We start from the raw sequence: 24,835 nt of genomic DNA on the forward strand, positions 1-24,835 counted from the left end.
ACCTAACCATTTATGAACAACGGCATACAACAAACTCATACATATGACTGTTATTATTTGTTGTCATATATTTTTAATGGTTGTTTTGCGAGTATTCGAAATGAAATTATAGGGTGATATTTAAAGAAAACAATGTACCAACTCATTATTTTTCTTCTTGAGCTATTGATTTTTTATTTGTTATTATGTGTCTTAATATTAAATTTAAAACCAAGTTTTAAAATGAACTTAAAATTCATCCGTTAAAGTATAATTTATGATCAGCCTTTTGTCAATGGTACCGACAATCAGAAAACCATATAAATTGTTTGCAGTATCTATTGGCTTAACATCGTAAACTACATTTTACTCGTGAAAACTGAATAGTACGCATAGGTACGTGTATAATTCAGATAGAAATATTTCCGGTTACCTCTACCAGACACGTTTGTTTTTTAATATGTTTGGTTGAAGGGCGTCGTCGGTGGCGACATTAAAATCGTGTAAAAAATACCTATACCTTTACAGCATCTCATCGGAGCTACTAATCGAACACGAGTGAACATCTGTATTATTTTATACCTGGTACAGCAGAATTCCACACCGAATGGGGTATGTTGTTATATAAATGCGGCAACCACGTGGATCCGTGGCTGTACAAGAGTTGTGAGTCATCGGATAAAAAAATTATTAACATTCCCAGTAAATCTGATACCGTGAAATACCAATACTATTATTAAGTCCTGACTGCGGTCGCGAGACTTGCACTGGTCTCGTAGCTGTACTTTGAATACCCCAAGAGGTATTGGCAATAATAACGACCGGAAGCTGTAATAAGATTGGACCACAATCGCAGTTAGAATTGTCACTGAAATAAAGTATTTGATGTATCATTTATGCAGTACATGTGAACAACACTGTACGCTGCCCCCGCCGACAAGTGCGATACCCTTGAACGATAACGAATCTGGAAGACTCACTTTCAGTAGAGCCCACTGTAATGGTCCGATTGTTTGCCGGTGTAAGCGGCGGACCTACAGCACGAGTTGATTACCATAACTAGTTTTGGCGCCGTTGAGCTAATTAATTTACAAAACCGTAGGCTGCGTTTGTCTGAGCAGCCACCGACAGCGTCATCAATGAGTTGTTCGGTCGTTAATATTGGCAACAGGACTTGAATTTCTGTTAAGTTGTATAGGTACCGCGATTCATTTGACAGCAGCCGCAACGAGAAACACAGACAAGTCAATTTCTGTTTTTTAATCTACCAATCCAGAAACGCGTATAGATCCACACATCTGTTATACAAATACAATAAGTTGTTTGTAATAATGGTTTTTCATTGTCTATTAATTTGGGACGACTATGTATACGTGGCCGACAAAACTACGAAGATCGATATGGTACTGAAGAACTGTCCCTGTTGTTTGGATTCTAGTGGGTAGTTTGATTGTGTCCTGTATAAAAACACATAGTCAGCTTAAACATTTGAAGTAATCTTCGCGAACAATAAATATCCACCATGTGATCATTGACCCTAAATTTTGAAAATAAACAGCTCCAATGTCCTCAAAACGATAACGAAATAATGATTGTTATTATACAGGACTCATCGGAGAAAATGTCTTAATAGTCTGAACAGTTGGTAAGTTATCGGTGCTTACTTTAATTGTAAAATCGAATGTTATATGTTACTTTAAAAGGTTAAATAATCGAGTTTATGTATTTTATATGTATATTAAATTGCAAAAATAATGATTACGTATTCATATGATGATGAATGGTAATTGTCCTTTCTTGTTTACAAGATGCGTGCGATATATTTTGAAATCGGTCAGTCTTAATAAGATTAATACCAAGTATTTATAACACGAGATGTATCGAGTTAATTATTATTTTTATGCTCAAATAGTCTTAAGGTTTTATGTCGGTTATTAAGTATTAAGAAAGTAACGAATCGATTTGTTGTGCTCGTTGTAGTGGTGTATGTTTAGTCTACTGGCGAAACGATTTCAGATAATTAGTTGTCCGTACTATTTTTATTTTTATTTAACTGTATTTACAACATATTAAATTTGTCTTATGAACCAAATCTTATTGAATTATTACAAATGTCTTCTCTTACAGACCCTCTTGTTATTTCCATTCGGTGGGATTAGGAACATCATAAGAGAAAAATAATAATTGATCTTCCTTGGCTGAAATGTCAGGTATTTTTTCTTCAAAGATATTTTAACATCTGGGGTGTTTTAGCCAAACACGTTTGCTTCGATCACACTATGTACTATTCCCACAATGTATACGATTTTTCTTTTCTTAATAAATATTTTTTATCCTCGTTGTAACACAACACTTGTAAAGAATTTTCGATGGATTAAAAAGGAGTGCGTATAACAGTATTATCCCAGACCAACAGTTAGGCGACGAGAGGAAACGAGAGAAGTTATTTGCCTTCTTCTTGTCTCTGATTTTAGTTTAAACATAACCTTTTTATTTACTTATGTGATATATCATTTATATTCAATGTATCAGTCGTTAGCGTGTTATACTTCTTCGGGCTTCCAATAAAAATAATATATCAAATAATTTTTGATTATTGTATTTGTAAATAGTCGGCATAAAAGTATTTCTTACTTATATTATTTAAACTGGTATTAGGTTTGATTTTATGATCGTAAATCGTTTTTTATAAGAAAAGCGAACCATTTAAATCATTTATTTGATAAAAATATATGATACTTTATAGTTTACGTATAATTTTTTATGAAAATTGAGAATGCAAGAAAGAAATATGATGAATGATCAGTATAACTCGATCACTCGTTGAATAGTCTTTTTTTGAAACAGAGTAATTATTTTTATTTAAAACAAAATTAAATTGACGTTAATTTGTTTCTAGCAATATAACCGTGCCAAGGGTAATGAATTACTTTTAATCGATTGAGTTGACGACCATTTTACGTCATTTTGAAAATACCGCTATGACGTCTTTCTGGTAGGTACACGTAATAATAATCGCAGATTTGGAACAGCTATTGAAAACGTGGGTGTTTGATATCGCAATTTCTTATCAGACTGGTAAAAATAATCGAAGTTATTCATACTATTATTTTAAAAATCAGTTTATGAGCGTTAGAAGTCATAACAATTAACAGACTTGAAGCAAACGTTTGATAAAAATGTATTAGTTAATGTAGTCTGTAGTATTTACTAATATTATATCAATTACAATAGTAATATGTGTGTCAATTGTGTGAAGTATGTTCTTGACAAGCAAAGTATACGCACATTAAATTACTGGTTCCTACCTTTTCCGTTGCCAGTCATGACTCATCGACCAGCTATAATATTTTTATGCAATAAGCTAACCACAATTCCGCGCTTACGATCTGTAGAGCATCGCTGAGAACCAGTTCGTAACGATTTACTTTCCTCTGGCACATAATTAAACATAGGTGTCATTATCATATTTGATATTGTTGTATTAATTATCACTTAAATAAATAAAAACAAAACTATTTTGTTGTTATAAATAAACTGAATTTTTTTTACGGTAAATCAATGTTTTATATTTATTTTAAAAACAAAACTGAACTTATTATTCAAAATTTTATCTTAATATTGCATCAAATCTATAAGATTACTAAGAATGCTCATTTTTCCATAAAACATTATTGCTGGTATAGATTTAATGAAAAATTGGACATATTAAATGGCATTCACAGGAGTTGTGACTGATCGAACTTGCTTACAAAAATAATTTACAGTGATATCTCTGAAACATGTACACAATTACGCGTCATACGTTTATTTCTCCGACCTTGTGAAGTAACGGTAAAATAAATTTTATTTTTAGTCGGGCCTGTGTAGAAATGAACACATATGAGAACCAAAAGTGTAGCAACAAAATAATATGGGCAAGCCGATTAAGTGAAAGGCCGAGAGTCTGCGGATAGCGTAATAGGCATTTCCGGAATTTTCCATCTTGTATCTCCTATCCTTTTTTAGAGCTAAACTAATACATTCTATATATTTATCTAACTAATAAACAACACTTTATAGATGCAAGAGATAGATGCTTTTCAAAATCTCAATACATAACTTAAACGTACATGGTGTTTGAATGTTTTAGTATACTAGTAATGTTTTATACAAAATAATTAATGAAATAAAAATTAGGTTGATAAAAATAAAGCTAGTAAACTCACTAGCGCTGGTAACAAAAAGGGATTTGGTCACGCATATTATATTACCTAGGCATTTCGAATGAACTAGCTAGAATTTTTAAAAATTTTAGCAATACTTTAAACATCTAAGAGTAATAAATTAGGGGATTTATTAGGTAACTCAAATATTAAGTAAAAGAAGGGTAAAAATCTGAAATTTATAAAATACAATGTGATAGTTTTAATAAATGTTACGTATTACAAACGAAACGAAGTACAGAGGTCAGGATTAAAGAACACTTAAGAAACATTAAAAATCATGAAATTGAACATTTATTGACACATAATAACTCCAATAAAACCATAAAAATAATTGAAAACGTAAATAATTACACAGAATTCAATACAGGAAGATAACAGAAATGTTTAGAAATAATAATAATTTAATTGATTGGGATATTGGAATATTGAGAAATTCATTTTTGAACTTCTGTAAACTTGCAAAATGTAACAATCGATTTGGTGAATACATTTCTTACTGATAACGTCACTAGGAGCATATAAGGGAGTATTTTTCTTTCGGGATATCAGTATTTCATTAACATTGATGATGGTAACATTGTTCCCGAAATATGTATACACAACATTTTATAGCTTTTTGATTAAATATTTTTAAGTTCATACTTAAAAATATATTTTTAATTTTAAATAATATTAAACACAAGTTTGATCAATTCTTATTATATAGTTACTTGATCAAAATTGTCTGTTTTTAATATAAATACTCTTGGATTTTATCGAAAATCGTTTCATCTACGAAGAACCTTGAAAATAACACACTTGTGACCGCTGGGATTTTAACAATTTTTTTAGGACATTATGTGGGTGACAGTTTGTATAAGTCGTAGTACTGAAATGACACATCATTTAACACGTTATAAGTAAACTGACGAAAAATACTATAAGTCTGAAGAACTACTTGAACACTTGTAATACTTGCTTTAATTATCATCAGGATATTAGTATTGAAAAAGTGTAATACTAGCGCACGCGTACGATTTACGTTATAGTACGTTTGCGTTGAAGTGAGTACACGTCGTTCGGAGTGACGTCACAAGGTCGTTTAAGTTTGTTTACTTTGATAGCGGCGGTAGGTATTTTTTAACATCCTCCGCTGATCAAAACATGTGACAACTACAGCCTGATGGAATTGACGGCCATACTAGTGACCGGCTTTCATCTAAATATATTATGTCATGTATACCTTTTTTAACATAACAAGCTTAAGTGACAGCCTTGGGGATTCCTTATTGATCGTAGTTAGTCGATCACCACCACAATGCAGCCAAAAAAATAAGCCAATTTTGAATTTTAGACTTTCATAGTTGCAGCAGCAACTGCAACATACTCAACTTGACTATTTAACTAGAAGGCCAAACCGTGAATGTCAAATGAAATTTCAAACAACTTTCTATTACTACTCTTATGACATGAAGACATGTAACTAAATTTTTAAATCTAACGGTATCGTGTATAATTTTTTACCTAACTATTTTATTTGTGTTGCGTGTAATTTTAATACATACACAATGAAAGAATACATTGCTTAATACATATGATAGTCTTTATTTTAGATATTTTTTGTAAGTTGTTATTTAAATAATCATATACTCTTTTCCATAGCGCATACGTTTATTATAGCTCAATGAGTTGAGCTCATACAATTGTCATTCATAATCACAAATTATACTGAATATTTTAAACCATAGTAACCATCATAATATTGTCATAAGTTATACGCAAACATTAGGTTCTAGAACTGATAGAGTAATATTTGTCTATTTGTTTAATCTAATCATTATTCGTAGCTAGTTTGAATAAAATTCCTACGAGTGTCAAAAATATAAATACAATTTATATAGCAATTGGATTAAAAAAAATAAGTTTCTCTTTAGCAACTTTAGTCCGGATACATTGTTCAATGTTTAAAAATGATGTTATAACACGACACACAACGATTATTTTCCTTATTCGAATAATTTGTTTACCATTTTTGTGTAAAAAGAAGTTTCTTTTACTGAGAAGAGAAGGTAAAGTATACATTATAATAAAGTATATAAAATCTAAATTGCTGATGACAAATAATGTTTTTTGTTATTATAAAAATATTTTTTAAATACAGATTAATTTATTTAATTTATAGCTTACAGATTTATTTATTTAATGTCTGTATTGATTGAGTAAATTAATTGATGATATTAATAAAATTGGAAACAATTATTTGATCTAATACAAATAGGTACACATGTCTTTTGTTTTTAGGTTCACATAAAAACAGTTTTTTATAATAAAAACTTTTATCGGTGAGCTCAACAATCTTCGAAAGAAAATAAGATGATGTTAATTTATGTTTGTGGTTAAAACACAATTTTTGTTCACAATAGATGATTAGTCGGGCTGGTAAGAATTCTTAGCAATTATGATTGACAATAATTTAAATTTATATCCGTAACAATGTATAGAGTTTTCAAATAAATACAATCTCAAATTTATTGCAACATTTTTACACCTTATATTTTAAATTAAAATATTTTAACGTTAACTGCTAGACATTTATTAACGTGAGTAGATGTCCAGCAGAAATATTTTAATAACCTAGCCAATAGTCGCCAATAATTAATATTTACACTTATAACATAAACGTCATAGAACGTGCTACATATTTTTTTTCAATTCATTTAAAGGTGAAATTTTAATACATAAAATTACTGAAGTTTTTATAAGGCTTCCTAGTGTTAATATAGAATAATTTAAGTACTAAGTGTATGATTATCTCTATAAATGAAGACCTATTACATCTATTTGAATAACAAAATATATACAAAATGTTATTCCAATTACCCTATCAAAATACTATTAGTACATTTAATATACTTATGACGTGACCCTTATAAATAACACATTGTCTTTTTTCTACGATTACTACAGTCGACGAATTGAAATTAGATTTGACATTATGATGTTTTTAAAAGTGTAATTAATAAATTAGTAAATTCTAGATATTTATTTCGAGTGTTTTTTTTTTGTGTTCTATTTGTGTAAATACTTTTATATTTACGTTTAAAATCGATTTGTATGACAAACAAAATATAGAAAAAAAATTTTTAATTTAGAATTTTTAAAATATTTTTATTTAGTATAAAATGCTCCAAATTTCGAAAGAAGGAAATATATATTTTATTTTTGAGACATAATGTATTACAATATAATATTAAAGAATTGTATATTATACAAACGTCTATCAATATACCTAAAATTGCGTACTAATATTTTTTAATAATAAAAACAATAATTTGAAACAGAATTAAGTTAGGAATGCAGTTCATATGGACTATACTTTTCAAATATTGCCAATAATATAATGCTGTATTCTTGTAAGTTTCATTTTTAGAATAAACACAGATACATACTATAAAAAATAATCCAAAAATTCCTATAATTCAGTATGATATTTTTAATATTTACGTTAAATTTAATGATAAATATTATAATTTTATCATAAAGTATCAAATACTTGTAAACAAATATAGACATTTTATAACACTTTATCAAAAATTTTCGTTATATTGTATACGTTTAAAGCTTCCAATATATGTGTGTGAAAGTTTGTAAATTTTTTTTTAAGTACATAGGCGCAATTAGTAAATACTTTTGCGGGACCTAAAACCCCTCCTTATTTTATGGGGTAATATGTATAATTTCAAAGTGGCTAATAGGCGCAAAATGATGATTAAACTCACTAGTTCCACGCAAGTCAGAGGGCGGCGCGGAAGACCCTATTCGTAAACCCCATATTAGTGTTTTAATAACATTTCTTTTTTACTCCATATTAATAATCATTCACGAATAAACCCTGAAATTGTACCTGGATCATTTTGGTGTCTAAAATAAGAAAATTAGTCAATAACATTTGAAGTTTATGTGTACAATTTAAACGAGTTTGTACATTTTGTTAAGTTTTAAAAATATATAACACAATAGTTCATTGCAATATTATTCATGTTACTGTTAAACTCTCTAATGGTCTTAATAATTAAATGATAATTAGCTGGCAATTTGGACGGAAGTATGTAGCTAGTCACTTATAAAAATATTTTATCGTTTTTTTAGCCTTGTATTGATGAAACTATACAGTACAATCATATTCATTCCAATTAAACTAAAATCAATGTTATTTTGAATTTATCGGTCGTCAAAGACTAATGAGATATTATTTAATGATAAATTTTTTTAATATTAAACAATCAGAACTGTTATAACATCAAAACGCATCCATTAGTAATATTAGGTGTAGATCAATTAAATTTTTTTTTAAATAAATCAGTTGTGTATCATTCGTATGGCTTGACAAAATAATATTATCAATTTTACATTCAACTACAGTAATTTTTTACAATAACGTTGAATTATGATGTGATAATCGCAAAATTATTCTCAATTTGTTTATATTATTTTTTTATGCATGACTTCAGTCCAATATTAATAAAACACGGAATTTTACATTTCTAATTTTAAAAATTATTGTATTACAGTAAACTTCCTATATTATTTTATATCTTTCTATTTCTTAATTTATTATATATATGTATGACAATATTATTTCATTAGTATTAGTTATTTATTAACACTTGAGCGTTAAATGGTTTTTTGAACCTGTTGCATTTAAAATTTAATAATATTTGAAAATGGTAATTCATTAGATAATTGTCTTTGTTTTTGAAATTTGAAATGAATCATTATTGAGTCAAATAATATGTATTTTTGATTCATCTTATTTTAATATTGATCTGCTAATATAAATATAATAAATGGACTATAATCAGCAACATTGAATGATATGGTCCCTATTAAGTATTCAGGTATTAATCTTTTAGACGCAAATATATTGCATTATTTGTACTACAGCATCCATTCGGTATCCATAGAAAGTGTTTAATCGCTTTAATTTAAAAAGATAGATAATGTACTAAGAATTTATAGAAGTTTTGCATAAGACGCTCGTTCTCGGTGAAAGAAATTTGAAAGAGGAAAATTTATTTGTTGTACACAACTTGGTATTCCGTGACATTGTATGGGTTTTGCATGTTTTGAAACTTGTATAATAAGGACTATGTTTAATAGATTATATGTATATAAACAATGTATTTTTAGCTTACCTATAAAATAACACGATGCTTATACTTCCATAGCTTTTAATGGTTTCCAAGAAACGTATGATATGAAGCGACTGATTTTTGTATCGTAAAACCTTAGTTTTTGGAAAACAAAGATACTGCAAAACTGAATGTACAGCTTCGTGTCACGTTCTCTTGTAACGGAGGATATATTGACATGGTCATCAATGGTTTCCTAACAGATTTAAACATACATTACTGACCTAGTCAACTGTTAAATGGCTAAGGAATAGTAAAAAATGTTTTTCAAAGCGCCCAAGTAAAAATACAATTTTGAATGTATTTAGATAACCTTTCACATTATGTTCGATTCGCAAAATCTAATATAATTTTAGGGTTGAATTTTCTTTTAAATACACGTAAATACTCGTGTAATTTTAATAACGTTTTGAATATGCAGCCTGATGTTCTGCACGTTTTTGATCCTGAAATCTTTAAAATTTGAATGATTCCGAACAGTCATTAAAAGTTATTGTTTGTTTAATGTAATCCATAGTTAAAGCCATAACGTATAACCTACAACCTTGGTGATGGTATAATGTTCAATAATATTATACTGCAAATTTCTAATGAAAGGAAGAATGGAACTCTATCAAAAATTTAGGAAAATCTCAAGTTGCCGGTATGATGAAATAGTTTATCTAGATGTATGACGTCAAGAAAAGTGGGTTACAAATCTAAATAAATAGTGAAAGTGTGAGTGGACAGTGGTGTGAGATGAGTGAGGCAGCACAGTGCAGGTGAATCATTGTTTTTTAATTTTACAGTGTAATGAGCAAAATGGAAACTCCCGCACCGACCTTACTCTCAGACTGTACGAAATGCGTGTGCATTAACGTGCTTGGAATGTGTCTCAAAGTACAGTAAGAACAATATTCACAATGTTAACGTACTGACAATTGTTTTGAAGGTTAACGTTTTTTAGTCTACTTCTAATAAATATTAAAAACCGGTCCGCATCACATCATCGAGTTTATCGTTTTCGGAAGTCGGAACGGCCAGCCAAAAAAATAAAAAACAAACTATTACACACACACACATCGAGTAAAAATTCATTACTATTATTGAGTAAAGAACAAGGCCACTGTGTGCCGGTGGCCGACCACACGCATAATCCGACTAAGACCAATTATATTTAAATTGACCATTGAATTATTGCGATTTTCAACATTTTTCTAAAGCAATATTCTGCCGGTGTGTTTTCTCACCTCCACCTACCCACCTTACCATTAACTTCTACACTCCAAACGACGTCTCGTAGAAAAAAAATATCGCTTGAATAGACAAAAACACATAACTGCTCTGTCTGCGCATTTTTGTATCTTCACCATCAGTACATCACAATGAGATTGTGACTGGAACGTAATTAAAGTCAACGACCATCACAGCCATTCGCCGTATTGGTATTTTGTAGTTTTAACATAATTATTATCTGCGTAATATTAATACAGGCAGACGAACGATAAAATAATGAACAATTATTTGCGTGTAAAACGAGAAGGCGTCTCACACTTGTTTTCATCAACGTGCTCAGCGATTATATCATTATCATATTATCATTTTTATTATTAGTTTGGCGTGTGCGCTCATTGGGACTAAACCAAACGATAGACACAGACAAGGTGGCGTCATTTTACATAAACGAACGCATACGAGAGCACGCGCTAAAATCTCTTTTAGTTGCAATTTGTGCACATGGTTTGCTGACCAAAACAATAATTTTTCGTGTTTAACGGAAATACGAAAATTATCAAAAAGTTTTCTCATTAGCCCAACTTTAGATCGATTATGACACAAAAATCTAAAACAAATTAACCGTTTTTTTGACTAGATACTTTTAAGTTCTACTACATAAGTTGAAAAATGTTTGAATAATTTAACTAAAAATTAACTTATTAATACCAATTAACTAATTAATAAATAAAAATATTTTTAAAATTGAAAACAAATTAAAATAAAATGTTTAACACATAATGTTTGTATAGCATAATATATTATAGAGTTTTCATATTATATAAAAATACCTTTTTACTTGTATTCAATTTGAAATTAAAATATTAATAGAATAATAATTGAAGGAATTAGTGCTAATACAATATAAGTCCGTTATTTTTTAAATATTTGTATAATATTTTTTTATAATGTTTTTTCTAAATTAATCTATACATATCTCCACAAATAATAGTATTATAGAATTCGTTTTTATACTTAATTATGCAAAAAATCATATTTATTCAAAATTAATTTTTTTGTCATTTAATATGTAATAAGACTCTGATACCTATTTCTAGAAAATTTAATTAGGATCTCCTCCAGAAAAATGTTGAAAATCGGTCATTGTATCTTGTAATTATGTAAGTTCGTATAATGACTATAAGTACCTATAGATAGATAAATAATCAAATACTCATAATTCGGTGAAAGTGGAGGGATAAAAAAATTATATTTTGGAAAGAGTAGAAGATCTATTTTTAGACCTTTTAAAAAGACGAGAGATATAGTCTAAAGTAAATGTATCCAACATTAAATTTCAAAAGAAATACTATAAAAATTGTTAATAAACTCTTTTAATTATGGCTCTATAAAGCAAAAAAGATAAATAGATAACGTTAAAAAGAATACTGTATTATTTGAGTTAATGTCATAAGCATTTACAAAAGAGTTAAAACTACCCAAGTAGAACTTATCTAGGGTTTTATTTAGAATTCAACATTGAAAACCATATTTGGTATTCATAGTTAATAGTATATACTATTTATTTACAGTGCATTAATTTAATACATTATGAATAAAATACACGACACACAAAATAAAGGACATACGAAACTTTACAAAAGAAGACGTGATAACAAGAATTAAAGAAGTGTAGCTGAGGAATTTCCGGTGAAAGTCTGTTAAATAAGTTGCAATCTTTATCCTACCCGTATTACTCCGAATTACAATGGAAAAATATTCTCATAGAAATTGTTTTTTTTGGAAGAGATTTTATTTGTTTGAAATTCAAAAAGAATTAAATTGCAAACGTACAATAAATTTTAGTTCAGCACAAGTTGGTTTACTTTTATTAGAAAAACTATTTGTTTTAATGTTATAATAATTCGAATAACGATAGTATCCTCCTAAAAATAGAATAATTCTTTTTAAATTCTTTAATATTTTGATATAGCATCACTATCTTATTTATACTTTTATTACATTTAATAGTTATAGTTTTTATAATACTAATAAATAAAGTTTATTTATTTTTTAACTGCTTTGTTATGTTATAAAACTCCATCTTTCAAACTATAATAAACATTAAAAATTATATTTTATTAATGTTAAAATTAAAAAAAAAAAAACAAAAATCATATAGTCATATTTTTTGAAAATGATTTTTTTTTATAATATCAATTTAGTGGTTATACCATGAAGGGTGAATAGCAATTAATTTTGTGGAATGATTGGCCAGTCAAAACTTTGTTTTAGTCTAGTATAATCTGAAATGACGCCTCTATCTGAACTATAATGTAGACTATCTTAGTGAAAGTATAACTGTTATAAAAATATAAAATAATATGCATCACTGGTAGTTGTTAAAAAAAAATTAATATTTAGCATAATTCTAATATTTTCTAGATCTTTTTAAGCGTAAAACGAATGCAAAGATATACACTATGAAAGTTTTTAATCACCAAGAAACTTTCTAAGAACTAAAGTTATTTTATGATATTTATAAGTTAAGAATTATGCATTGGATAAATTTTGAATCATTAAATTTCATTATTTTTTTATTGTAGCAATATCAATAATCTGTTAAGATTAATAAGTTTAATTATGAATGAATTACAAATAATAATTGAATTACTTTGTCAAAGTCTAATTGAACAAATAATAACAAGTTTAAACATCTCTTTTCATATACATTAATCGATTAAATATTTAGTGCAGTAATTAAAATAAAAAATATTTTATTCTCACTATGGAAAAAATATCATAAAATAGGCTAAAGTTTGTTACTTCCAAATTTATCTTTTAGGATCTAAATAACTTCAATACATAAAAAGTTAACTAGTTAACCAACAGAGTTATCAACTTCACATTAAAATGTTTGAAGTGTTTTGTATTCTTTTGAATCTTATGTAACATTATAATGATAAACAGAATTTCACAGTCATATAAATACTAATATAGTGTAATGTTCCCACGGTTTACTTATCATTTGCTGTTTGGGGATTAACTGATCTAATCATACCGATGTCAAGCACCATTAAATAACAAAAAGTATTGTATAATAATCATATTTAAATATATGAAATAATTTGGTTTTCCTCATAGTTATACATAGGCGCAAATTAAAAACATGATTAGTGAATATAGCTTAATTTGTCCCCTCTTTCAAAATGTTTTTATATAATTTTATTTTTTAAAGAGAGTAAATGAAAAAAATTAGAGCTATGTCAATATAGCTTTATTATTATTTAACCGATTATTTACATCACTGTTTGAAAACATGTTCATTAATAAACACGATTAATTTTGGTTATAAGGGGTCAATTTAAGAATAAAATTGGGGGTTAAATTGATTCTTCCCTCACTTTAAAAAATATTTTTATATAACAATTCATATGTTTTTCTAAAAAATTTAAGTAGCTACGGTATATATATTTACAACTATTTAAGGGATGCTCTAGGAAATCTATACAATAGAAGTAAAGTAGATCCCTTAATCCAGTGTATCCACAGAAGAAATGAACGTCCTCTCATCACCCTCTCCTAAATATACCTTTATATTTCTATGATGTAGATGGGTAACTAAAATTTAGATTTCATAAGCAAATTTAAATCACTAATACAACAGATGTAGTATGTGTTGTTTATGTAGTTACTACATTGTAATATATAATTAAAAAAATCCCATATTTCATTATAATAATTTTAATATACACGTCACTTTTACATACAAATATTGTAATTTTTGACATAAAGTAACGAAAATTTAATTTGGCCTAAATAGTTGTGAGCGTAACCCGTATATGAAATAAATGAATTTGTTGACTAAAGATCTGATCGCACTTAAATTTGATAAATGAATCATAACGGGATAAACCGAAGTCTAAAAACCTTTATTGATATTTCGTCTATTCAAATAATTATACTGCTCACCCGTATCAGATACATCAAACCTAAAGGAGATATAACAATCAGATATGAAAAACATTAGTTATATATATACTAAATTATATAGACTTCAGTAAGTAAGGAAACTAGTCAATTGTTATAATCAATGAGAACAATAGAAATCCTTACTTATTGAACATTTTGTATATTGATGTAACAATTATAATAAATGTCATTTGCTATTACTTAGTTAATATCGTCTAAAAAAGAAATCGCAGAGTAGTGAAAATTTTTTACATGATTACATGTTATCTAAATCAAAGTAAAAAAAAAACGAATGATTCATTATTTTCCCGAATACATTGTATTTATTTAAATTTTATTGAATATTTTTTAATAAGTTGTGACTTAAAATTATTAATTGATTCAAAGTAAAGAACAAATAGAACAGTGAAAAATAATTCTACAAAAATTAATTAAAATATCTACTAGAAAAACTAAGTAGAAATATTCTCTATTATAAAAAAATGGATTTGAAAAAAAACGTTTCACAACGATATTTTAATGAACAGTACCGAGATAATAATTATCTTTTAAGTATGTGATCAACTTCTACAATTAAGTCGTAAAATGTTTTAAACATTTTATTTATAAAACGTTTAAAACGCTTAAAACACAATATTAGTTTAGTTTATTAAGCTTTTTTACTGTTTATTAATAATATGGCAACATTTCACTAATAATTAATAATATAATAATATTATTAATGGATAATTTTAGTTTTAATTATTACATTAATCATGTAGATATTGCGCTAAATTTCTATTGATATAATCTTATATCATTTGACTATAACTGATGACGTGCACCATTTATAAAAAAAAATTCCTTAAATTTCGTCAATATACATAATAGATTAGACCACTATTTTTTAAATCTTGTTGAAAGGTATGTTATGTAATAAAAAAGTGAAAAAAGTTATTAGTCATATATAGTAAATATTATTTTCTATACATGGTTTTATGACTACTAATTTATATTACAAGTCTTTTATTAGTATGTTTTATGTGTTAATGATAATTTATAAGTATAACTATTTAAATAAATTACTTTATTTAATTTATTCGGTTTTCCTAATATATGCATAGTTATGGATTTATCAATGACTGCATTTTCTCTTAAATAATAATAATAATATAATAAATAAACGACCAGTCTTCATTCAGTAAAATTTATTTGTCGATTTATAAGTGGCTATATATCTTTTAGGTCTATACCTTATCCTTTATAAGGGTATAAACTTTTTTAAATTGCTATATGCATTTTTAATGTATTAGAATGTTAAACAATTTTATTATTGATAAAAAAATCCTGATATTCTTATGAAAAAGAAGCTTGAATGTTAATTAATCATACAAAAATATATTAAATAGTTTATTTTTCTTTGTTGTCAATTTCTAAGGCAAAAATAAAGTATATTTATCACACACATTTTTTGCAATATCGCTTGGAACAAGTATAAAGTATCGACGGTATGCGTAGATGACAAATCCAACAGAAGTCAAGGGTATAATACTAATACATTTTTTATACGTTGTTTTACTACGTACCTTAAAAGTTAGATTTCAAGATTAGACGAATCCGAATATTACTAAAATTATAATTCCTGTTGATATATTTACTTTGTAAACGATTAAAACACGAGATTTATTACAATAACACATACGCAAAAACCGTGAAAACGTGCGCGATTGACGAACACTAGTTACGCAATAAACACACCTGTAAAGCGTCTCGAATGAAAAAGTCGTGCTCTTTATCAGCTCATTAATAAATGTACTCGTTATTTCTTAAATAGTCATTTTAGAGGTTTTATTGATAACACGACGCCGGCGAAGTATCAAAAGCGGGTTTGGTAGTAAACGCATGTTAATTCATCGCGCGGATAGATATACAGTAAAGAGAATCCACTTTTTTATTAATGTTTTAATTATTCATCTAATTTTATCAATATAATTTTTAATTAATATAAAAGGAATAAAACATGTTCATTGTTTTTGCTTAATTCTTTATTTATAGTAATTAAAAACTATTCTTTTATTGTATGCATTTCTGCAGTCAGAAAAACAACGACTGACAATAGCTTGCGCTTTCACTGAGATTATTATTATATTTTATTAAACATTATAAATAGGAATACATCAAATTAACGTGTATTTCGCTTACTGATCACGGGTTTAAATCATAAGTTTATTAAGTATATATCCATTAGCGTAGTTTACATGAATCTGTGAAGACTTAAGGTCCATTCGTAGCTTTCATAAATATACCGTGTGTTTTTTTGTTGAGGGAGAGAAGAAAACTCGAAAAGATAAAGTGAAAAAGTTTCCCACTCTTATATAAACCTTTGAAATAGTTAATAGGACATTTGCCTCCACGGACAAATTTTAAATTGCGTTTATAGTCCAAGGTTTTTCACGTGGAAAGAAAAAGATAATGTGTTATGATTTTGATATAGTTCGGGAACTTACATAGGTAATACAAATGTCAATAGTGAAATGGAATGCCGGAAAAATGTTTAGTATTTGATTATGCTATGCGTAATTAGATACAATATTATTGTAGACTAATATTTTCAATATTAATGATTTTTAAAAATTTAAGCTGAATTCGCTGTATCAATGAAATAGACTCAAGTTTAACAGAGGTAACTTCGTTAGTTATAATTTAAAAAATTCCGAATCTGGGAGAAATTTGAAAGTTTGCAATATAACTGTTACTCTAATGTGTCACTAGTAACGAACGATGGCCGCTTTAATTGTTATTTTTCGGGTTGTCGTTTGCCGATATTAATCTATAGTAGCATTGACTACAAAATAGTGTTATTTTTCTTAAAAATGTGAGAAATTATGAAATACAAAAATTAATTTCCAGGTATTGTTACATAAAAAAATATTTAACATGGAATCTCTGGTATGCTATAAATAGTTACTACTCATTCTGTTTGGTTTCTAATTTTATCTTATTAGTAATTTGTTTTATTGTATTTGCTAACTGACATATTTATACAGACGTCTATAAAAAGTTTACTAAAGATATTAAAATTACTATTAAACTATGCTCTACCGCGTATAATAAAAATAAAACAATAAAACATTCATTATTCGTAACGAATGCATTATAGACCAATGAAGAACACTAAACAATTCTCAAACACTAGTTTTTACGTTTTAACTGACTGACTGAGTACAAGAAATTGTTTACTTTTATTATTTTCAATAATAGTAAAAACTGATAAAAAATATACTTAATATATGATAAAGCAATATATTTTTAAATTGGTAAAAATGATGTTCTTGTGATAATTAATGTATTAAATACAATTTTATTTTATAATTTTATTAATCTATATAATTTTAATGTTTCTAAAGGGTAACGTTAAATAATTATAATTATAGCACCAGTTTGAGATGCGTTTGTTGTTTTGTATTTGTTAGATCGGTGACGTTATAAATTTAAAAAAAAATTGCGGATCAAATATTAATTTAAAGAAAAAATTATTATTGAAAAAAAATGATAGTTTCTGTTTGTATTATAAGACACCCAAACCGACAGCCCACACACGAAGAACCGATCTGACCGAATTGACTGAATGGATATTATTTCAATATTTTTGTTATTATCTGATTTGTTAGCACTTTGATTTTAATTTAATCACTTTTTAATTTTTCTTGAGGGTAATGAGCTGTGAATGTAAACGGTTGTTTGTGTAAACACATTCATTTTGCAACACTAATCGATTCTTAGTTAACTAAAATTGAAGTAGACTAGTTGAATATAAACAGTTTTAATATTAATATTCTAATAAAATCATCTGAGAAATTTGAAGATTCATTTTAACTGACAGCGTTTTCAGTTTTTTTTTTATGTGATCTGTCGCAAATTTTACATGGAATTATCTTGATACGATTATTTATGTCACATCAATATCTAAACTTTAATGATTTACCATTTTAGTTAAGATTAGTAAGTCCAATTTGGGTTTTTGCAATATTACACTTCATTAATAGTTTCCAACTATAGTTTTTATAAAAAAAAAATAATGAATTTAGGTTTCTTTATGATCGAAGCAAATCATTTAACAGTATCTCTAACCGATCATTGAGAAATAATGTATTCTAAATATTTTATAGTACTTAGAGCTTCCTAAAAAATGGTTTTTTATATAAATGTCTCAAGTGTTTGGCTCTAGCATTCTGTCTAGTATTAAATAAACCAAAAATATAAAATGGGGTTTTTCAGAATTGTACACCTTCTGTCGGCCTATAAAATAAGAATGACGTGGCGGACTTCCTTTGTTCTACATTTAAGGTTTACAGTTTGACGGTATCTATGAAATTCCTAGCTTCTTTGTGTTTATTATCTGTTAATGAATTAACTAAAACAAAATGTTTAGATTATGAGGAAAAATTGTGTGTCCGATATTAATTTGGATTGATTCTTATATTATACTTTAAAAACCTTTAGTGGTTCCTTTTTTATTGCTAACACTATCGTAGCCTTGACCTATTAATTTATTATATTATACATGTACATATCAAAAATGTATAAAAAATGATTAGTTAATGTTTCTCCTGTAGTTTCAGTAACTTCTTTTGAATTTATATGTACCCATAAAGTGTAAATGTTTATGTTATAATCATGTTTGACATATGTACAAAAAATAGTATTTAATTTTGTGTGATAAATTAGAAATTTCATCTATTAAGATTGAATATGATCATGATATCATCACTTCTTTTAATATATCTTTTATTTCTAATGAAATTACCAACGATAATTATCTTTTCATTTTGGATAACAACTGAAATAGGTAGATCTTTTCCCAATTTTTATGCGTTGATATCAATATATTTGACCAATTATTCAACAAATTCTCTGAAAACAAGAGATTCATTGGTCTTATCATGGCTTTTAAATGGTAATGCTAATTAATCAAACAATTTTATAATACAAAATATATAGTTGATAGCAGACTATTTATTTTCAATTAATTTTTGTTTTTTTATTTTTTTTCGTTTGCTAAAATATTATCAATAGGCGTGTCAGTAGTGAATAGTTAAAATGTTTAACATTTGCATAGTGTTTTTTACCATAGTAAAAAACACTACGCAAATGTTTTTACTATTTTAATTATTTTATTGAATAACTTTACTTATTAAAAAAAAAAAAATCACTATATGCTTATTGAACACCATTATTCATTTAAAAATTATAAAATTCAAATTTTAAGATTGACGTTTTAATTTTTCATAAAATAAAAGTTTTTGTGATACATCAAATTTATCTAAGGCTTTTTCCAATTTAAAAATATTTGTTGTAAATGCATTGCTTGTAACGACTCATTTGGTCATCATTTTGTAAAAGTAAATTGGCTAACCTTAGAATTCATCAATCCAAGGATTTTATTTTTTTGTTAATTATATTACAATTATTAAAAGTCACAAGCATTTATATTTAAATACTACTTTTTACTTTCGGTTACCATTATAAAGCTAAATAATCTTGTTTTCTTAATCCCTGATTTTTTCTCGTTTGTTATAAATTATTGATAAGTAGGCTATGGGCTGGTTAAATTTTAAGAATATTTCAGTGAATCGATTTATAATAGTCCAAGATTATAAGTAACTTGTAAAAATGTTAATTGGATTCAAATTAGTGTAAAAATATTTTATGTTTTAAAACATCTCCTTTTGTATCTTTTAATTTTTCCTTTTCATCACAATAGTTACTAGAATGTTCTCGTTATCTTATGTATCTTGTAATGTAATGATAACGCGTATTCCATGAAAGATATCAAAAACAACAGTAGCTGTCTTATCACGTTAATTTAGTCCGTCAGAAATCAAACTCATCAAGGTGTATGTTTCACCACTTTTTTTTTTTTTACTAAATATTTGATTTCAATTAAAATAACATTTTTTTTTATAAAAAATTAGTTTGAATAGCTTGTTCACTTTGCTTAATTATATATATCATACTCAAGTATTATTCCAATTAAATAGTTCTTTTACACGTCGACAGGCATTACTGTTATAGCAGTAATATGATATTTTTATGTAGGCTGCAACATTATGGGAATTGATTATTTTTAGCCCTTCCCATATAAAATGTCTCTTATTTTTCATTCAAAAGAGTAATGATTATAAACATTGTTTTTTAAACATTATATCACAAAAGAAGTTTTGGATATAATTTTATTTTTGTCAATGTGCTAAGAAATCCAACAAAAATTTATTGCGCTACTGATATATTAAATTTGCTATATAAATTCACTTCTCATTTGTAAAATGATTAAAAATAAAAGTAGAACTAATCATCTTTAACATTGTGTGTGGCCGATTTTTTATTAAAAAAAAAAGTTACGGAAACCGATTACTTTGTTTTGATATTTGTAGTGTACGCATAATCAGTAAAAATAGAATGGTAACGTATTACCCACACTAATACTATATAAATTCATACATGGATACTATTCAATAATGAATTAAAAAAAATTCTTATTGTTGTATAAATGACTAATTTTTACANGGTAACGTATTACCCACACTAATACTATATAAATTCATACATGGATACTATTCAATAATGAATTAAAAAAAATTCTTATTGTTAAATAAATGACTAATTTTTACAAAATTTGTAATTGAGTCAATTACTATATTTAATATAGTAATTGACTCAATGCAAATATATTACTTTTATTTTAGGAATGTTTTGTGCTCTTTGTACAGTTGCTATAATTCTGAGTAATATTTTGAGGATCCATTCAGAAAAGACTTACAATTTACATTCTGTATATGCTCTCATACTTTTGACGATAACGGTTACATATTCAACTCAAGGCCGTCTGACTTATTATTCATCAAACTTTAAAGAAGTATTATGTGTAAAAAACCACGAGAACGACTCGTGTTCAGCCCATGACGTGTCGAGACATTAGATAATTCATATCTTTACATGCGATATACAAAAATAAATAAAACTTACCCTTTAGTGAATAGGTGGATTCATAGCGCCATTTAGCTTAAACAATGATCGACTAACTACGGTTCGTATGTTTTGGAAGTCTTCGAACGACTTNGATAATTCATATCTTTACATGCGATATACAAAAATAAATAAAACTTACCCTTTAGTGAATAGGTGGATTCATAGCGCCATTTAAGCTTAAACAATGATCGACTAACTACGGTTCGTATGTTTTGGAAGTCTTCGAACGACTTGAATAAAATAAACAACAAACCAAAATTTAATCACGCTAAAGGATTTTGGTTATTTATTTTTTTTAATAAACCATGTACATTTAAGGTAACTGGTATGATACCTAAAGCCAGTTAAGCAAAGACGCCTACTGACTGGCCTTCATGTTTATAATAGTAAGTTATAAGAAAAAAAAGGTTTAATATGTTAATTAAGCAAAGATTTTAATTTGGCTTGTTGGAGTTGAAGTAAACATTGAAGTAGTTGACTAGTAAAAAAATTTACTATTCTATAAAAATTTTACAATAATGTCGCGAAATTTTATTTAAATGTTTAGACGTATGAACAATATCTTTACCATATGGAGAATAGAAGGCAAATTTTCTTTTATAAGTATAAATTTATTAAAATATACTATTGTATTTTATGAAAGTTTATAGGTTTTATATTTAATTTCTTTAAGTGACAAACAAAATTAATCAAATGTTTGTATTAAATGATTCAGTTACACGCATCCAAAACCGAAACGATAAAATTATTTTGTTATTTAAAGATAAATAAAATAAATACTAATTAATAAAAAAATAATTGTTTTGTATAAAGATTCATTTTCAGGAACTGAGAAAATGTATTTAAACCTATTAATATAATTTTTCTGAATTGTTTGTAAGTACAAATGTTTAAAAGTTTCTTAAATATGATGTAATGATCAAAGAGATTTGATTGTAGAACTAGATTACTATGATACCAGATCTTACTTATCTTTGCACTTATAATGAATGAAGAAATTCATTAATATCTTTAAAATAAATTAGACTTTTAAAATTGTTTTAAGAGATTTTATTTGAAATTAATACAATATATTTTTGGAATATACAATAATTTATACACCATCAATATAATGTTTTCAAGTTGTTAGTTTTAACTGATTAGCCGTTTAATCATTTTTTTCTCAACATTTGTCACTTCGCTTATATACAATATCATGTACACATCTTTAAAAGTAAATTTAAATTAACAGAAAGGTAATATAGTAGCTGATTTTTAAGTATTGAATTGCAATCAAAACAGTTACAGTTTTTAATAAATTAATAGAATCACGTGTACTTTGAAAAATTGTTTTTTTTTCAGAAAAAATTAGATTTACAATCGTAATATGTGCAATCATTATCGTCCAATAATCTAAAAAAAATATTGTAAGTATAATAGTATTACTGTATAAGAGTATGTAAATAATAACAAATACTGATTTTTAACGCGCTCTGTTGAACAAAAAATATAATTAGTTTCGTTCTAAATTCAAGTAGCTCGTAAATGTTTTGAAATAAATGTAGCAAAAAACTCTGCTTTTATAATTTGAATTTATATGATACATTGATTGTGTATACATGGTTTAGCTCCTAGAGAATTAGGTTGGTGACTTTTATACCAAAAAAGGGGTAAAATTTATAATACCTATATTAAAAAAAAAACTATGCATAGTTTGAATAATAAAATTATATATATTTTTTTCAGTTTTGAATATACAAAATCTTTAAATCGCAGTACTGAAAAATAAATCATAATTACTTATATGAACAAAAATAATGTTATCATTTCCAAGTGGTATATTTTAATTTTAATAATTAAATATATCATTATTTTAATTATTACTCGAACAATTATTTTCGCTAAAATAAAAAATAGTTCATACAAATGCTCATTGAATATCATTTATTACGGTTATTTATAATCGTGATAAATGTACTGCTACGGTTTATTTATCACAATCCATTATAAAAAAAATGAAGGCGTTCTCATTATAGAAATTATAGTTTAAATGACCACCAAATTTAGCTATTTTCGTCTAAAAGTATATTTATATTTAGACATTAAATAAATAGTATGTAGCATAGGCTTTTGTTTAACATATATTTAAAGTTCGAAGTATTTTCGGAACATTTACAATTTTTTATTTCCCTTGTATGAGGAAAAGCGTTAAATTTTTTAACAAAGTGAGTCAGGTGTAAGAGATATCTATGAAGTGTTTAAAAAAAAATTATTGTATAAATTCATTAATGTTTCAAAAAATTATAGAAAATTAAATATATTTTGATTCATTCGTTTAAAAAAAAAATTGTGATAGTTATAACTAAAAAAAACTTTAAAATCATCAAAATTTACCGATTTCAAAATCGTTGTTCCTTTTTTGGATTTCCTCAATTTACGTTGAACATTTTTTCAATTTTTGAGAGCATTGTCTTCAACAACATAATATTTGCGATATTTTGACGTATTGTTGAAAAAAAATTGGTCTAGTAAGATGCGAGAAAAAGTGACGATAGACATAAAAAACAAATAAATAAACAAAGTATTATAATATCTTCTCTGCTTCGCATCGAAGCGAAAATCAACCAGTAATATATTCAATTTGTAGAGATTCAAATACAAATATATTTATGACGCATGATGCAAACTAAAAATAGTGTACTATCTAATTGTGAATATATGAAAAATTACTTGGGCATATGAAATGATCGAATAGTTTTGAATAATATTAACAGGGTCAATGACACGAATAAGACTGTATTTAAAGAAAAATTTAAAGCATATATGCAATTTTTAATGTATAGTTTGCAAACACTGTATAACTTTTCAGAAAAGCACAAGACAGGTTTAAAAAAAGTGATAATACTAGTTCATGAATTTCATTTAAGGAACTTTTAAAAAAAATAATACATACAAAATAATTATTTATTCTTTTTAGCTTCGATCCAAAGCTACGAAGGTATTAATTTTACTACGATGTGATTTTTTTGTGTCTGTTACCACTTTTTCTCAGCTCTCACCAAACCGATTTTTTTTAATGATACAAACAAATTTCCCTCGTTCCCCGTAAATGGGGGAAATCTCCAAAAAAAAATTATAAATTTAAAAATCACTAACTTTTGAAATTTTTAAAAAATTTTTTTACTTTACATAATTTTTTCAATAATGATTATAAAAATACATTTTTTTTTATAGTTGCATAATGTCTTTGGTCAATTTCCTCATATATAGGGGGTGTTCAAAACTTGAAATATTGTATAAAAAATAGAACTTTTTCAACTTAAC

General features: G+C 26.4%; 1 protein-coding gene and 1 long non-coding RNA gene across 3 annotated transcripts in view; one reads left to right on the top strand and one right to left on the bottom strand.

Annotated features, from left to right (window-relative positions):
* Positions 1-24,835, bottom strand: part of LOC126908499 (uncharacterized) — a 52,535-nt gene that overhangs the window by 25,584 nt on the left and 2,116 nt on the right. The window contains exons 2-3 of one of the 2 annotated variants that reach the window (XM_050690632.1): positions 21,672-21,762; positions 9,362-9,554 (exon numbers count right to left, since the gene is read on the bottom strand). The gene's annotated coding sequence lies outside the window, so the exon portion shown is untranslated. Of the gene's footprint in view, positions 1-9,361; positions 9,555-16,089; positions 16,262-21,671; positions 21,763-24,835 lie in introns of those variants that run through there. The other variant, XM_050690633.1, reaches the window with a different exon arrangement.
* On the top strand, positions 6,041-12,418 carry LOC126908502 (uncharacterized). Its single transcript, XR_007704777.1, has 3 exons — positions 6,041-6,235; positions 6,468-6,605; positions 12,145-12,418. It is a non-coding gene; the product is annotated as an uncharacterized LOC126908502 (long non-coding RNA).

This window comes from Daktulosphaira vitifoliae, unplaced genomic scaffold, assembly GCF_025091365.1.
Source record: "Daktulosphaira vitifoliae isolate Bord-2020 unplaced genomic scaffold, ASM2509136v1 Scaffold_5, whole genome shotgun sequence".
NCBI classification, from domain to species: Eukaryota; Metazoa; Arthropoda; class Insecta; order Hemiptera; family Phylloxeridae; genus Daktulosphaira; species Daktulosphaira vitifoliae.